The 12,581-nt window shown below is 44.0% G+C and overlaps 1 protein-coding gene across 4 annotated transcripts in view; it reads left to right on the top strand.

The window, feature by feature from the left end:
* Positions 1 to 12,581, top strand: part of LOC122929373 (nuclear factor interleukin-3-regulated protein-like) — a 34,060-nt gene that overhangs the window by 11,749 nt on the left and 9,730 nt on the right. For 2 of the 4 annotated variants that reach the window (XM_044282917.1, XM_044282918.1), the window contains exons 2-3: positions 7,493 to 7,625; positions 10,538 to 10,644. The gene's annotated coding sequence lies outside the window, so the exon portion shown is untranslated. Of the gene's footprint in view, positions 1 to 7,492; positions 7,626 to 10,534; positions 10,645 to 12,383; positions 12,429 to 12,581 lie in introns of those variants that run through there. The other 2 variants (XM_044282920.1, XM_044282921.1) reach the window with 2 other exon arrangements.

The following is a 12,581-nucleotide window of genomic DNA, read 5'->3' as shown; positions in this document are numbered from 1 at the left end:
AGACTCAGAGTACACGAAGAGGATATGAATCAGAGTAGTCATAGGTTCAAATCTGTACTAAGTGAAGAGGCAGACTTCTACTTTCCTACATACTCCCAGGAGAATGGAAGGAAATCTCCAGCACCTAGTGAAGAAATAAGTCATTAGCCTTTCATCCCTGCTCAGAAAGACAAAGAGAGGCCTAGTCCGGTGTCAGGAAAAGGGTGTGTGAATTTACTCTCTATCTCTACCAGATAGGATAAAGAAAGGAACTCACCTAATTCAGAACAAAGTGAGAAAATAGAACCGGATGATTATATTCCTAGATGTCATGGCAATGCTCAGGAGAGCGTTTAAACCATTGTCCCAGCAAGACAACAGAGAACAGTCCTAGCTAGACTTCCTGTTCCGGAACCTACTGTATTTTCAGGAGACGTACTGAAGTTCATAGACTGGAAGGCAAGTTTTGAGATGATGTGAGCATCATTGCTTCAGTCCAGTTGACAAGTTATTGTACCTTCAGAGATATGTTGGTGGAGAAGCCAAGGAAAATCTTGAAGGTAACTTCTATAGAAAAGACGAAGAAGCCTACAAGCAAGCTTGGGGAAAATGAAATGCAAGATATGGTCATCCTTTCTTAGTAAAAAGAGCCTTTAGAGAGAAACTGAATAACTGGCCTAAAATAGGTCCTAAAGAACACTTCAAACTCCAAAAGTATGGTGACTTCCTGCAACCATGCAGCAATGCCATCCCACATGTTCAAGGACTGGAAGTACTGAACGACTATCTAGAAAACCAGAGGATGCTAGCCAAGCTACCTGAAGAAGTGGCTTCTAGATGGAATCGCAATGTGACTGAACAGTTAGATCTAGGCAAGAACTTCCCAAGTTTTAAAGAGTTCTCTGAGTTCATCAATAAGGAAACACATATAGCATGTAATCCAGTAACATCATCTTACGTCTTAAAATCCTTAGAAGAAAGGCCTTCAAGAGAGATAAAACGTGCAAGAGCAACTAGCTTTGCAACCAGCACAGCAGCTAAAGGTCCAGATACATACGAGAGCAAGTTCAAAGTTACTACTGGGATGAATAAAGTGACAGAAGTGACAAATCTTCAGACTACCTTCAAGTGCATGTTCTGTGGAGAGAACCACTCCATACACAAGTGCCAACAATTAAAGCAGAAGTCCCCAGAAGAAAAGAAGAAATTTATTCTTGATAACCAACTGTGTTTTGGATGTCCAATAAAAGGCCATGTTAGGCTACTTTCACACTCTTGTTTTAGTGCGGATCCGTCATGGATCTGCACAAACGCTTCCGTTCAGATAATACAACCGCATGCATCCGTTCAGAACGGATCCGTTTGTATTATCTGTAACATAGCCAAAACGGATCCGTCTTGAACACCATTGCAAGTCAATGGGGGACGGATTCTTTTTCTATTGTGTCAGTGAAAACTGATCCGTCCCCATTGACTTACATTGTGTGTCAGGAACCGTTTGCCTCTGCATCGTAAGGCAGACACCAAAATGCTCCAAGCAGCGTTTTGGTGTCCGCCTCCAGAGAGGAATGGAGGCGAAACTGAGGCAAACTGAGGCATTCTGAACGGATCCTTATCCATTCAGAATGCATTAGGGCAAAACTGATCAGTTTTGGACGAAAACCAAAACGCCAGTGTGAAGGTAGCCTTACTAAGGAGTGTAAGAAAAAGGCCACATGCAGCGTTTACAAAAGAAGGCCATCCTAAACCACTACATGAAGAACGTCCAAAGAAAGATAAATCCTCAATACCTAAAGATACTGAGGAAAAAATAAAGTATCAGTATTCTCTTGCAGAGTGAGGGAAGGAGAAAGCAATGGCATATCGATGGTTGTACCAGTGTGCATTTCAAATCCTAAAAGGAGGAATAAGAAGGTATATGCCTATGTGCTACTGGATGCCCAGAGTGACATCACCTTCATTGATCAAGAAATCTGCAAGAAATTACAAGTGGCTACAGAACCAGAGAAGCTCAAACTCACCATGATGATGGGAAGAGAAACATTAGTGAACAACCAAAGGGTCAAAGGACTGAGCGTTAGAGGACTTCATTCAAACTTCACATTAGATCTACATCCAGCTTATACAAAAGACGATATACCTCTAGATCGAGATCGCATACCTACCTGTGAAACAGCCAATAAATGGGAGCACCTATCTGTCATATCTCATGAAATGTCCCCGCTGAAGGAGTTTGGTGTTGGACTGTTGATAGGTTACGACTGTCCCGAAGCCTTGGTACCACAAAAGGTAATCACAGGAGGAAAGGGTAAACCCTGTTCAAACTGATCTAGGATGGGGTGTTGTTGGAGAAAAATAGATCGCAAACTCAAGACAGGTGACAGGATTGTGTCATCGAATATCTGTCCAAGGGTTACCAACCGGTAAGTCCAGCAAAAGTAATCGAGATCCTCGAATCCGACTTTGCAGACATAAGTTCTAAAAAAAAGAGTGTATCCCAAGAAAACATAAAGTTCGTACACACTCTAGAAGAAAGTATTCAGCCCTAGCAAGATTGAAATGTTTGAAGAAAAGGATGAGAAGAGATCCCAAACTCAAGAATGATTATTTGAAATTCATGGAAGGTATCCTCGAAGAAGGACATGCAGAGAAAGTTAATAACCAACCTAAAGAAGAAGTGTGGTACATCCCACATCAAGGTGTTTACCACTCAAAGAAACGATAAGATTAGAGTAGTATTTGATTGCTCAGCAAAGTATGATGGTGTTGCATTTAACGATCATCTATTAAAACACTCTGCCTGGAGTACTCTGTAGATTCAGAAAGTATCCCGTAGCGGTCATGTGTGACGTTGAAAAGATGTTCCACCAGTTTCATGTGAAGAATGAAGATAGAGACTTCCTGAGGTTTCTATGGTGGGAGGACGGAGATAAAGATACAGAGTCAGCAGAATACAGAATGAAAGTACACTTGTTTGGAGAAGCATCGTCTCCAGGTTGCGCCAATTATGGTATGAAGTACCTGGCCAATCAGAATGAAAAGGATTGCCCATCAGCAGCAAATTTTGTGAAGAAAAACTTTTATGTAGATGATGGTCTCTCCCAAGCAAGTGACATCTCACTTCTCTGTAATCCACCAGCACTAAAAGGGAGCTCCGAGAATCATCATACATGAGATGGAGATTCATGGGAGCAATATATAACTACCTCAAAAATTGTAGGTTTAGGGTAGGTTCACACGACCGTATGTGTTTTGTGGTCCGCAAAAATACCAGCCATGTGTGTTCTGCATTTCTAGGATAGAAATGCCTATTCTTATTCATGGACAAGAATAGGACATACTCTATATTTTTTGCGGGGCGGCGGAATGGAAGTACGAATGCAGACAGCACACGGTGTGCTGTCCGGGATCCGCACCCGTTCCACAAAATTGCTGAATGAATGCGGACCCATAAATATGGTCGTGAGAATGAACCCTTTTTAGATAGGGCGTTGTTGCCAAGAAGTGGGAAGGATAGACATACTAGTTTGTTACAATGACACAATGTTGATTATGAAATCTGGTGCTATGGGTCTAAATGAGAGAAACACTTTTTTCCTCTTTTTTTTAATGCTTTTTTATATTTATGTTTTGCAATTTGTATACTTGAAGAGGTTGTCTCACTTCATCAAATGGCATTTATCATGTAGAGAAAGTTAATACAAGGCACTTACTAATGTATTGTGATTGTCCATATTGCTTCCTTTGCTGGATACATTTTTCCATCACGTTATGCACTGCTCGTATCCAGGGGGATCTAACCATCGCTGCAGCCCAGATACAAGGTGGCCAGGACGGGAGCTGCTGCGATATGCAGATTCCCACGGTCCCGGCCACCAGAGAGGCCAGAACTTTTATGTGCAAACATGACCACTGCTGATGGATTGCAGGGTGGTCGTAACCATGGAAACACGCAGTGTATAATGTAATGGAAAGATTAATCGATGTCAATGTTTTGTGTGGCAGCACCCCAGCAACAAGGCCAGGTCCTATTGGCACCTCCAGATTTGTTCTTGCCTGGTTCTCACACCAGGTGCTTATCCGCCTCCTTCTCTATGGACATCCTCCCTTCCCCAATAGCAGCAGGGCAGAGCGTCACTCCCACTCCCCCTCCCTCCAGTCACACGTATAATGTGTCTCCATGCTGGCTTACAACTGATAAACCTGGGCAAGAGAAGCCACACAGCCGTTCAGTTGCTAAAGTGCATCCACCTACTGCCACCACTAGGGGGAGATCAGTGCATAGAAATTTATGCAGTCATGATTGACTTAAATGGAAGCTGTAATCATCTGTTTGCACTGAGCCCCCCTTGTGGTGGCTGCATGAAAATGCTGTGTTTTCACATTGGAAAGGCAAGGAGTGTAGCGCTGGGCCCTGTAGCAGTCGCATGGGCTGTCTCCATTGATGATACGCCACTGACGAGCATGGCAAGCTACATGCTTGGTTTCTTACGCATTGACAAGCATATCATTAGCAGCAAGCAAAAGGATAGCCCTTGCTATAAAATACACGGAGAGAAAATGCACCAAACAGATATAACACTGACTATGCTGGCAAGACATAAGTAAAGGTATTAAAAGCTGAGACTTTTGCCAATATATTCCAGTCATGGAGATATCGGAGCCCTTGCTATAAAAGCAAAATGGGGAAATGTTTTCCGAAAGGAGGCAAAATTGTATTACCTAGAAATGCTCTGTACACAGCCCACCACAGCTTTCGCTGCGCAGACCAGGAGGCCCTCTCTGCCCCCGCTGAGTCACAGACCTCCTGCTGTCTCTGCTATGACAAGTAGCAGAAGCTGCAGCAGCTAATTCAGTTTGATGAACATGATAGAACAGTTTTTTCATTCGCTGTTTCAACCTGATGCACATCAGCAAATGGGTACGCATCGCCTGAACAACTAGGTTCATTTATTCCTAGACTGGGACCTTTCTCTGGCACATACCCTGTTCACTGACCCCATGGACTCTGGAGGGGCAGATTGGAAGAGTGGCCAATAAATAGATCTGCCGTTGCTAACAATAGCTATTCATTGCCGGCCCTATCATGCCACTGCCATTGTCTGCCTGTCCATCATGTTTCATGCTATATTGCTACTGTTGCTGCCGTCGCAACTGCTGCTCCAGGTACTATTACTCCTACTCAGCCGCGCATCTCCTATCCATCATGTTCCATTCTGTGCTGCTGCCGTGGGTATTACTGCCATTACTATTACCCCTACAGAGCCACTCATCTCCTGCCTTTTCTGTCAGGTTCCGTACTGTGCTGCTACTGCTCTGTTAGTATTATGCCTATACAGCTGCATATCTCCTTCCCGTCAGGTTCCATACTGTACTACTGCTGCTGTGGCTATAACTGCAACTACTACTATCTCTACACAGCCACACATCCCCTTCCTTGCCTGTCAGGTTCTATACTGCTGCTGTTACTATTATTCCTACAAAGCTGCACATTTCCTACCCGTCAGGTTCCATACTGTGCTGAAGGTGCTGCTGATGTGGCTATTACTGCCATTACTACTACATCTACAAAGCCACACATCTCCTGCCTTATCTGCCAGGTTCCATACTGTGCTGCTACTGCTCTGTTATTATTACCCCTACACAGCTGCACATCTCATACCCGTCAGGTTCCATTTTGTACTGCTGCTGCTGCCGTGGCTATAACTGCCACTACTACTACCTACATAGCCTCACATCTCCTTCCTTGTCTGTCAGGTTGTACACTGCTGCCATTACTATTACACCTACACAGCCGCACATCTTCTACCCGTTAGGTTCCATACTGTACATCTGCTGCTGCCATTTGTATTTCTGCCATTACTACTACCCCTACACAGCCACGCATCTCCTATGCATCAGGTTCTATACTGTACTGCTGCTGCTGCCGTGGCTATTACTGCCACTACTACTACCTACATAGCCACACATCTCCTTCCTTGTCTGTCAGGTTGTACACTGCTGCCATTACTATTACACCTACACAGCCGCACATCTTCTACCCGTCAGGTTCCATACTGTACATCTGCTGCTGCCATTTGTATTACTGCCATTACTACTACCCCTACACAGCCACGCATCTCCTATGCATCAGGTTCTATACTGTACTACTGCTGCTGCCGTGGCTATTACTACCACTACTACTACCCCTACTCAGCCACACATCTCACATACTGTGCTGCTACTGCTGCCATTACTATTACCCCTGCAAAGCCTCACATCTCCAGCCTTGTCCATGAGGTACTGTACTGCTACTGCTCCCAAAAATATACGAATTTCTGGATGCTTGTGTGTATGTGTTTACCCATAGCTATATATGTCAGGATCACTGACATTATTTACTACTGCCCTCTTTGCATTAAAGAGCTTGATAGTGGAATGAGAGAGAGAGAGAAAAAAAAGAGATAAAGATAAAATAGAAAAATATGAGTCCTAGAAGACCTCAGAGTGTCATAAATCAATTTTCAGGCCAATTGGGCACTTTTCATTCGGGTCTAATTTTTTTGTAACTGAATCAAAATTTCTAACCATTTAATTTCAAGAAATTTGCTTATCTCTAAATAGAAGGTATATATACCGTATACATATTAATTATAGGAGTTGTCCAGCCATTAATATTGATGACCTATCATCAGTATAGGTCATCAATATCTGATCGGCAGGGGTCCGACTCCCGCCACTCTGGCCGATCAGCTGTGAGACGAGGAGGTAGCACTCCATGCGAGCACCGCTTCCTCGTCTTTACCCTAGGTCTCGTCTCCTGTGGAGCGGCAGTGTAGTGTAATTACAAGCACGCGCTCCGTTCACTTGAATAGAGTGAGTAGTTGTATAACACTGCACTGCTGAGTGTAATGAAGAGGGAGCAGCGCTCACATGGAGCACCGCCTCCCCGTCAAACAGCTGATCGCCGGGTGGTGCCGGTGTCAGACCCCCACAGATCTGATATTGATGACCTATCCTGACGATAAGTCATCAATATTAACAGCTGGACAACCCCTTTAAACAGATTGTCCAGTCTTAGGTTCTGCAACGTATAAGCTGTCCCGTACTTTATCATCCTATTTATTGCTATTTAAAGATCTGCGCTTGCTGTCAGTAAATGGAAATTTATGTTTACAAATAGAGGCTGTAAAAGGAGATTTGATTCATTTCACAGCAGAGGGTTTGCTTCAATTGTAACCAGTCTAGGCCATCCTCTGTGAGCTAAACTGAGATGACCTGTATGATGCAATCCAAAGCATTCTTGACACGTCTCATACCATCGCAGTACAGAACAGAGACCATCCTGTACTTGTACAGCCAGCGTGTCCATGTGTGTCATAATATGTTTGTAATTGAGACCTCCACCTATTATCTGAACAATAGGGTGCTGGTTAAAAGGGTGATCCCACCTTTTCGGGGAATATGCCTGTCACAGAAAGGGATCTCCTGTTTGCAAAACATCTAACACTTCTGGATTTTTTCTATTTTGTAGGAACTTGCAAGTTACACTGTGACCCCATTCAGTTCAATGGCTGGTCATTCGATTGGTTGTCGGGGCAAGATTGCTGTGTAACCCCAGCCTGAATCCCTCTGTGCTCTGTGATATACTATGTCCCAGCAGAAAGGTAGGTAACGTGAACTGCCATAATGTCCCTGTGATGGAGCAGGTGCTGGCTGTATGATACAATGGAAGGTTGAGATTGGCAATAGCTCCGATCTTGGCTATTTAAAGTGGGTTATTTTCAGATAATCAGCATAAAAAAACTATGTCTGTAATTTACTTACTTACAAAAATACTCCAGTTGTGAGATATTCTTTTTATTTAATTATAATTAGGGTTTAAAGTCTGTAGCAATGTACGTGTCCACCTACTGAGGGGGTCGCACATGCTCAGTTCCATCCTTCGACTGCCACTAGTTATATCTACTGTTACTAGATGTGACAGTTGCAGGTTGAGAGCTTCAGTAGAAAAGATGCACCTCCCTGAGCTGTTATAGGGAGAAAGCTGTGGCAGAAAGGACATGTCCCCCTGAGCTGTGATAGGGAGAGAGCTGCAGCGGAAAGAGCATGCTCCTGAGCTATGATAGGCAGAGAGCTGCAGCACAAATGACATAAGCCCTGAGCTGTGACAGGGTAGAGAGCTGCAGCAGAAAGGACATATCCCCTGAGTTGTGATATAGAGAGAGTTGCAGCAGAAAGGACACACCACTGCAGTTGAAAGGACTTGCCCCCTGAGCTGTCATAGGGATAGGGAGATATATGTAGCAGAAAGGACACAACCCCTGAGCTGCCAGTTTGCAATAAATCTAGCAGAGCCATTAGAACAACGATTGTGGAGATCTCTAGATCCATGTGAGGCACAGGACTGGGTCCAGCTTTCTTTTCCAACCAGTCCCTGGATCTGAATGCTTTTGTAATTACATATAATGAAAAATTTTGTAAAGCCACTGAGTTATTCAATACAATGTATATAGTGCCACCTGCTGTTTGCTATTTTTGTAACTTCTCTGTCCACCTCCTGAGGTGGACACACATGCTCAGTTCCATCCTTCAACTGCAACCAGCCATACCTTCTGCTAGAAGCTGTGACAGTTACAGGGAGAGAGATGCAGAATAAAGCAACACCCCCTTAGCTGTAACATGGAAAGAGATGCAGCAGACAGGACACAACCCTAAGCTGTGATAGGGAGAGAGCTGCAGGCGGAAAGGACACCATTTTAGCAATGAATGGGGAGATCTCTGGATCCATGTGAGGTACAGGGCTGGTTCTAGCTTTGTTAGGAAGGTATTATCATGTCCTATATGATGTCCGGTGATCTTTTTTACATTAATCATGGAATAACCCCTTTAAAAAAAAGATCCAGATATGAGTCAGATTTTCGGATCTGGTTGTCAGATGGAAGCTAAAGGGGCATTTCTTTATGGAAGTCAGCGAGCCTTCTTTAACCAGCGCTGCAGTGAAGATGGTACATGGCTGCATCATATAAATGTGGGAATATGAAATGTTCTTTATGTAAATATAAGTGAAAATCAAGCAGTATAGACTCTGGTATAGAATAGTAATGGTAAAACATTCAATATGGGATCTTTCATCAGTTGCGGAACATCCCACGTGTTTTACTGCATGAACTGTATCAGCTGCAGGGTCCAATATGTAGGCTATACCCCACAATTTCGACAAATGTGAAAACGTATTGGCAAACATCTTTGGAACGTTTTAATTCCAACAGACACAATCAGGGGCATTTATCATGGCATTTATGTCACTATTGTGGCGTAGATAAGTCGCTAATTATGGCGCATACCATATGTGCACCATTATTTGCGACTGTTTAAAGGGGTTATCCAATGTCATAAACTGCCCCCCCCATATGCCAGGCCCTGCACAGGGAATATACTTACCCCGCTCCCTGCGCCGCTCCTGGTCCGTGCACCACCACTACTGCTTCTCCCTGTACATGGATGAAAACATTCAGTGTCGGGGGGGGGGGGCAGCCAATGGCAGACAGGGACAAGCGGAGTAAGTATATTCCGTGTGAGGGGCCCGGCACATTGGGGGCTGTTTATGACATTGGATAACCCCTTTAAGCTTCTATGCATCTGCCTCTTAATAAAATCAAAATAGTGCAAATTGGTGCATCTAGGTTTTCTACACCTTTTCCCAAGATCCTCAGAGGTGGGGCTTAGCAGAAAGCAGGCGGGCTGTATTTTAAAGGGGTGGGGCCTTTTTGGTGCACCGTTTGCACTAAAATAAGCCAACCAATAGTAGAGTCAGAGAAAAGTGTCTATCTGTGCAGCACATTTATCATCCAGCCTGAGCTCATATGATAAATCTGCTGCAGGTCGTTACAAGGGAACCTCCAGGCTGCTACCTCCTGGAGTAGTCTCTTTGTGGTTGACAGCTGACCCACAGGGATCAGATACATCGGTGCAGAGGGAACAGGTGAAACCAGAGTTGGGGCTGGCAGATTATGAGCAATCCAATAAATAGTCCAAGGTTTGGGCAGGCAGTGAAGGGTCAATATGAAGGTCAGGCACAGGTCAGGTCAGGCAGCAGAGGGTCAGAAACCAGGAATTTGGCAGAAGTCAGTACATGGGCAGACACGGATACAACTCACCATAATCGGGAGGCTTTGTGGATTGTAAATCTGGATAGCAGATATCCACAGGGATTACATTCATGTACGGATCTGATGTTTCTTCTGGTTTGAGCAGTATCCCGATCACCATTATTTGTGGCTATACATATAATAACTGGGTGTTTTTTCACTTGGTAATCATCATTGCATATATTCCTTGTGTATCGTAGTTGGGCAGGAGTTAAGGTGCAAGAGGCAGTGGGTGTGATCTGATTGTTTTACTTGGGAGGAGGGTGCAGTGATGTAATGGGTCTCCTATATATTAACTGTTAACCTGTCTGAAAGGCTCAAGGATGACTGGATTTATTCGAAACGCGTAAGCTTATTTTTTGCCACTATGCACACTTTTTATTTTTTTTATATACAATTTTAATAAAGGCGTGTTTTCTATCTAGCAGTGCTGAAGGATTTTTCTATATATGAACTTTTCAAGTGGTGGAGCCGACATTATGGTTTCAAACTTCGGAGAACAGTCCAGATGGCACCTGTGAAGTGAACGCTATTGGTGAGCCATATATGTGCCCTTTATGTTTAACTATTTGCTGTAGATTACCGGTTTATTTATACTGTACAGGGGAATGCCGTAAAAAACAGAACCCAAAAGACGCAGGTCGATGGAAAAATTGAAAAGATATAGCTCTCGAAAACCCAGAAATAAAAACTAACTCCTGGTCCTTAAGGCCAAACTAGGCTGCATCCTTAAAGGGATATTCCCATCTGGGGCATTTATGGTGTATGTCTAGGATATGCCATCAATATCAGATAGGTGTGGGTCCCACCTCTGGTACCCGCTGCTATCTTCAGACAGGGGTCACATGTGCGGCGTCCTCCCCTTTCACTGCTGTGGGACTCACTCGGCTATTTTCCTAGGTCCAATAGCAGGGAATGGAGAGTAAAGCGCCCCCAATCCTTCATTAACCAAGATAGGACCTCCAAAAATAGCGGAATCTTCTATTTTCAGAAGTCCCATACAGGTGTGTGGAGAGTGGACACACATAAGCAGTTTGCTCTGCCTTCACTGTTTTGGAGATAGGAGCGGGTCCACCCATAAAGGGGTTGTCTCCTTAAGGGGTACAGGACCACTGATATGGGGCCCATGGTGACGGGGTGGACCCGCCGCTAAACTGCATCCATTGCTATGCTACACACCCACCAAAAATGATCCAATTTGGTATATAGTAATAGCCACTAGAGGGAGCCTACTGCATACAGATCTGCACAGGTCCCAATCTGTCCATTATTACCTGTAGGAATCCATTCTCTGTAACCACCCCCTAGTGGTAGCTGTAGGTATCAACAGTTTTGATGTTTTTACTCTTTTACCCTCAGTATATCCAGTTTTAGTTACCATAACACATTTTTATCTTTGCATTTTTTGCCCTCTTGTTTGGGGTTAGGGCCCATTTCGAGTTTTGTAAAAAGTGTGCACCCCCTATGGGCTTAGAGTATACGAGACCCTTATACATTTCACCACGCGTCGTGGGAAAGCAGTGACATCATCAGAGACAAGAATATAGAGCAGAGATTATTTCATGTCATTTGCATAGTCCAAATGTTTTTAAAACAATTCAATGAAAAAAGGTCTGATCCGTGTACAGAGGCTGACAGATGCTCGCACGCCCGCAGCATGACCACAATATCGTAGATCAGCAGGGGATTGTAGGTGAGCAGTATCTAGGTCTATTCATTACAGTACTATCCCTCCAGCAGTACAGCAGGCGATGTGATATTTATAGCGGGATTACTACTAACCGTACTACTACTGTACATATTGTCCTGGAGAAAGTCTCACATGTCTGATTAGTTCCGCATGGCTGTGGTCAAACAATAGAATTCCAAAAATGTTTAGTATAAATCATTTTATGCTGTTATATCATGAGTATGATATGTGATTATGATTATGTCATTGTGTAATCCCAAATCCTATCTATCTATCTATCTATCTATCTATCTATTTCTTATATCGGTCTGTCTCTCTGTCTGTCAGTCTATGCTTCCCAACCGTCCTGGATCCAGGGGGACAGTCCATAATGTTGGCCTCTGTCCCAGTGTCCCAGGACAGGTGCCAAATGTCCTGACTTCAACTGTATGTGTGTCCTCAGGACGCATATACAGTCGAACACAATGGTGAAACAGGGAGCCATCAGCAGCTTGCTCCACCATTCACTGCTGCAGGTGGGTCGGCACAGGTAGGCGGGTACAGTGACATCATCACACCTGCTGCGACAGCGCAGACTGGAGACCAGAGCCGATCTGACCGCCACAGCCTGTGGTGGGAACATGGGATAGGTGAGTATACAAACTAACCCGTCACTGTGTGTGGGGAGACTTATGTAGGCATCATGCTGTATGAGGGTACTATCTATCTATCTATCTATCTATCTATCTATCTTCTATCTATCTATCCTCTATCTATCTATCTCATATCTATCTTTCTATCTC

The sequence above is a fragment of the Bufo gargarizans genome, chromosome 2, assembly GCF_014858855.1.
Source record: "Bufo gargarizans isolate SCDJY-AF-19 chromosome 2, ASM1485885v1, whole genome shotgun sequence".
Taxonomy (NCBI): domain Eukaryota; kingdom Metazoa; phylum Chordata; class Amphibia; order Anura; family Bufonidae; genus Bufo; species Bufo gargarizans.
The sequence above is the reverse complement of the archived record's forward strand: the minus strand, read 5'-3'. Positions and strand labels throughout refer to the sequence as shown.